This window comes from Acanthochromis polyacanthus, chromosome 9 (genome assembly GCF_021347895.1).
Source record: "Acanthochromis polyacanthus isolate Apoly-LR-REF ecotype Palm Island chromosome 9, KAUST_Apoly_ChrSc, whole genome shotgun sequence".
Taxonomy (NCBI): domain Eukaryota; kingdom Metazoa; phylum Chordata; class Actinopteri; family Pomacentridae; genus Acanthochromis; species Acanthochromis polyacanthus.
Genome location: NC_067121.1, coordinates 11,884,694 through 11,890,298, shown reverse-complemented (window position 1 = coordinate 11,890,298; position 5,605 = coordinate 11,884,694).

Below are 5,605 nucleotides of genomic sequence, written 5' to 3'. Positions count from 1 at the left end.
CTTGGGTTTGGTGTGTGTTGTGTTTATTTACCTTCAAGAAGTCTAAATTAACATTGAGTTCAGAAGAGAGGGGTGAAAATCAAGTTATCTCTATGTCCATATGGTGTGTGTGTGTATATATATATATATATATATATATATATATATATATATACATATATATCCATCCATTCACTATACACCACTTTATCCTCACTAGGGTCGCGGGGGGTGCTGGAGCCTATCCCAGCTGACTCGGGCGAAGGCAGGGGACACCCTGGACAGGTCGCCAGTCTGTCACAGGGCTACATATGCAGACAAACAATCACACTCACATTCACACCTACGGGCAATTTAGAATAATCAATTAACCTCAGCATATTTTTGGACTGTGGGAGGAAGCCGGAGTACCCGGAGAAAACCCACACATGCACAGGGAGAACATGCAAACTCCATGCAGAAAGATCCCAGGCCCACCCCGGGATTTGAACCGGGGATCTTCTTGCTACAAGGCGAAAGTGCTAACCATATATATATATATATATATATATATATATATATATATCAATATCATGAGCAAAACAGCATGGCAGCGTAGTGAAGAAAGTCGCAGAAACACAGGTTCAGACTTTCATGATTTCATACATCACAAAGAACCAATCCTTGCAGGGTTGGACTTTCTGTATCATTGTTATTCTTCAGAGTTGGTTTACAGCTTGAATATGTGTCCCTGAATTACTTGCTATTACAACTTGACATCATGTAGTCGTTTTACAATGTTTGAGTTGTAGGTGAGCTGGTGTGCCCGAGCTGCAGCGAAAAGGAAAGTGATGTGTGGATAGAAAGATGAAACTTCATAGATCTGCACTTTCTGTGGGAAGCAACAGCGCAGAACTACATCTAAGCATTTCAGGGTATGAAAACATTATTTTCATGAAAAAAAATCCTTCTAAATGTGTAACTTTGAAGCACAGAATTGAGATTTCAAAGGTGTTATCAATGACCATGAAGTGACTTTAAAACCTAACATTTCACAAATTTTGTGCAATGCTCCATATCTTTAAAATATATGACCATTGTTTAAAGAAAGTGCCATTTAATTTTCCTGAAAAGTAAGTTTTTTGAAAATCTGCTCAGTTATTAAAACTTTCTGTATAATGGGATTTAGAATTTTTCTTTACCAAATAACAATTACTTCAGATTTCTTTTATATGTAGTCTTGATTGGTAAGTTTGTAAATCAACTTCAGATGGCATTTCTCTGTTTATGTTGGCTGGTGTGAAGGTAAAGAATGTTGAGAGCTACAGTAACTGTGTGAATGTGGCCTCCTGGTGTGAACAAGCTGCAACTGTTGAAGCTGTTTGAAAGCTTTTGTAAGAGGAACATTTTTGTCAGATTGTCAGCGTTGCCTTGAACAGTGACATTGGGAGGGAGGAGGGAATGTTCCTAAATCAGCAGCTGTTTGAGATGTTACTCGTTCTGCTGTAAAACCTCATGGGTCATATGTTCAGCTGTTTGTACTTTAAATAACTGAGGCTGCGAGAGAGACAGACAAAAATCTCTAGTTCCTGCTAAAGCAATAAAATCTCAACAAACCTAACAAAAAGGCGCTGAAATAGCATTATATTGTTTCTTGACAGTTTTATGGGTCTATATGGTTCAGTGGGACCATATATGGACACACTGGGAGATCAAAAAGCCTAATGTTTTAAAGGGTCGATGTAGCTTTCTGACGGTAAGCTTACTGTTAGATTCAGGAGCTGTAACTCCTTCAAGACTTTTCCATCTTCTACTTTTCTCTCTGGCCACAGCTCAGGAAAGGTGGTTACACATGAGAAAGTTCATGAGAGTTGAAGGCGATCCGAAAATAACTATAAAGGAAAACTGCCGGTGTTTAAAGCGTCCCATCCCCTTTGGTTGCAAATAACATTTTACCTTGTAGTTTATATTCACTGGACATAGTGTTCAATTGAAAGCCATGATTTCAAGAAACAAATGTTGGTCTTAAATTTTTTTTTTTTGGTGCATTGTGACAAAACAAAACGTCACATAATGAGAATATATCCACACAAAATGTACAGAAAACAAAGAAATATTCGCAGTTGCTGATTAGTGTAGGTGTGCATCTAAAGATTTGCATGTTGGGTTAACTAGTGACTCTAAATCGGTCAGATTAATTAATCTGCAATGAGTCGTTGACTAGGAATCAACCTGTCATCAGATCTGAAATCCTGCATTTTTTAGATATCGTTATTATTTTTATATGTTCCTGATTTAATAAATTAATCTAAAAATGAATTAATTTGGCTGTGATAAAGCCTCTTTCTGTATCTTTAGACACTTTGTGGTTTTTTGAGCAATGTCCTGCCCCCAGCAATGTCTGATTGGTTAGTGGTTAGGAGTGACAGCCAATAAAAACTGAAGGAAAAATGCTGAAAAGTTTTTGTTTTATTAAACATGAGAAGCATAAATCTATTAGTGATAATCAGTATCAGTATGCTCCCTAAAAAGCGTATAAGATGAAAGACACGAGAGGTGTAAATATAGCATTTTTAAAAAGCATTTTTAAAAATAGAAATGGCTAAAAGAAAACAAGAAAGTTTCAAGACAATAGAAAGTTAGAATTACCACCTCACAATATGACTCTGCTAACAAACACTTTGTTTCTAAGTTATGGTGTTGAGTAATGACCTGAAAATCGTTTTTGCAAAACATTATGACGTAGATGTCACAGTGAAGCTGATGTTTGACATTTTGGATCTAAAATTCATTTTTACCTGTTTAATACATGTCTGAAATAATTGAAGTAATGGCCAGAAATGTGTTTTGTGAGGTCATGGTGACCTTAGTGGATGTTTCAAGAGAAATGGTATTTACAAGGATGGGATGGATGTCCTTTGTATGGAGGAATAAAATTTTCCAAGAGTCAGGTGTGAAAAACATGAAAGGTAATCAGTCATTAGAACAGCAGCATCCTCATGTTCTGTTTATTAGCAATCACACATTTTTTTATCTGGAAAAGCTAAGAACTTATTTCATAAATCCTATAAGTATGGACACAAATATGTAATCGTCCTATTTTTGAAGTTTTAGCACAAGTATGTTCATAATACTAAAACAGAGAGATCCAAACTTGTCACCTAAATAAATAAATACTATTAAAAACAAGGTGAAAATGTACAAGATGAGAAGAAAACATTCTCATTGTTGCAGTTTAAGCAAGGAGATCTCATTATATTCGACCCAAATAATGATTAAACAAAAAGTGCCTCACACACAAATTCCCATTAAATCAACAGAAATCAAATCCAGAGTCCAAAAAAAGCAATATAAAATGGATCTTAATAACTGAAAAGGCTGGACATTTTAATAGTCATCAATCGTTTCCAAGTAAGAAAGGAATACTCTGTGCATTTTTTTTCCTCTTTCAGTCACAATCTGCAACCACATTGCAGAGTTTGTCTTCTGCCATTTCTTGATGTAAATTTGGACTTCATCTGTCATTATTTTTATTTGTAGAACATATTTTCCAAGCCTGTGAACAGACAAATAAGGTCAGCCTGACTTCAGTCTGATAAATGACTTGTTAACATACAAATACAAATGCTTAAAAAGCTGTTTTTATACCCAGATTTGTGTCTCATCAAAGCTGAAGCACAAAAAATCCCTCAACTCATTAAATTTTAGTGTTTTCTCAGCTCATGTTGTCATGTGACCACCAGGGAGCGCTACAATCTAAAACATCAGCGGTCTGTGCCCGTCCATCTGACTGACACAAACAGATTCTAACAACAGTTAATGGAAATGTTTGATCAGGAGGCGACGTGACGATAGAATGATCATTAAGTCTAAACCCAGACTGTAAAAGTCCCCAAAGACAAACTAATTATAGGATCCTGAGGAGTAAAATACGGTAGTCTGGATGCTGTTAACATTCCTAACATTCTAAAAATAATGTTTGGGCCAACAGTTTGCATCAGTGTTTTTTGAGTTTTGACAACTTATAATAAAATCATGTTCAACTAACAAACTGCATTGAGTTAAGGGAATTATCTTTTAGCTGTTAGCATGACTTAAACTCTGAAAATAATATTAATATTGGGATCAATCATTGAAAAATTCAACACAACAGTTTGTTTCAATTATGTTTTTTGAGCTGTGACAACTTCTAATGAAAGTATATTCAACTAACAAACTGCACTTATTTAAGGGAGTTAGCTTTTAGCTGTTAGCATGTCTTACATTCTAAAAATATGTTAATATTGGGATCAATCAAAGAAAAGCTCAACACAACAGTTTTTGACAATTGTATGTTTTGAGTTATGACAATTTCTAATGAAAATATGTTCAACTAACAAGCTGCATTGAGTTAAGAGAACTAGCTTTAAGCTGTTAGCATGTCTCTAAAAATAACATTAATGTTGTAATACACACGTGGACAAAATTGTTGGTACCCCTCAGTTAAAGAAGGAAAAACCCACAATTCTCACTGAAATCACTTGAAACTCACAAAAGTAACAATAAATAAAAATTTATTGAAAATTAAATAATCAAAATCAGCCATTACTTTTGAATTGTTGATTAACATAATTATTTAAAAAAACAAACTAATGAAATAGGGCTGGACAAAAATGATGGTACCCATAACTTAATATTTTGTTGCACAACCTTTTGAGGCAATCACTGCAATTAAACGATTTCTGTATTTGTCAATGAGCGTTCTGCAGCTGTCAACAGGTATTTTGGCCCACTCCTCATGAGCAAACAGCTCCAGTTGTCTCAGGTTTGATGGGTGTCTTCTCCAAATGGCATGTTTCAGCTCCTTCCACATATGTTCAATGGGATTCAGATCTGGGCTCATAGAAGGCCACTTTAGAATAGTCCAACGCTTTTCTCTCAGCCATTCTTGGGTGTTTTTGGCTGTGTGTTTTGGATTGTTGTCCTGTTGGAAGACCCATGACCTGCGACTGAGACCAAGCTTTCTGACACTAGGCAGCACATTTCTCTCCAGAATGCCTTGATAGTCTTCAGATTTCATCGTACCTTGCACACTTTCAAGACACCCTGTGCCAGATGCAGCAAAGCAGCCCCAAAACATTACTGAGCCTCCTCCATGTTTCACCGTAGGGACAGTGTTCTTTTCTTCGTATGCTTGGTTTATGAGTCTATGAACATAGAGTTGATGTGCCTTACCAAAAAGCTCCAGTTTGGTCTCATCTGTCCAAAGGACATTCTCCCAGAAGCTTTGTGGCTTGTCAACATGCATTTTTGCAAATTCCAGTCTCGCTTTTTTATGAGTTTTTTTCAGCAGTGGTGTCCTCCTTGGTCGTCTCCCATGAAGTCCACTTTGGTTCAAACAACGACGAATGGTGCGATCTGACACCGATGTACCTTGGCCTTGGAGTTCACCTTTAATTTCTTTGGAGGTTGCTCTGGGCTCTTTGGATACAATTCCAACGATCCGTCTCTTCAATTTGTCATCAATTTTCCTCTTGCAGCCACGTCCAGGGAGGTTGGCTACTGTCCCGTGGGTCTTGAACTTCTGAATAATATGAGCCACTGTTGTCACAGGAACTTCAAGCTGTTTAGAGATGGTCTTATAGCCTTTACCTTTAAGATGTTTGTC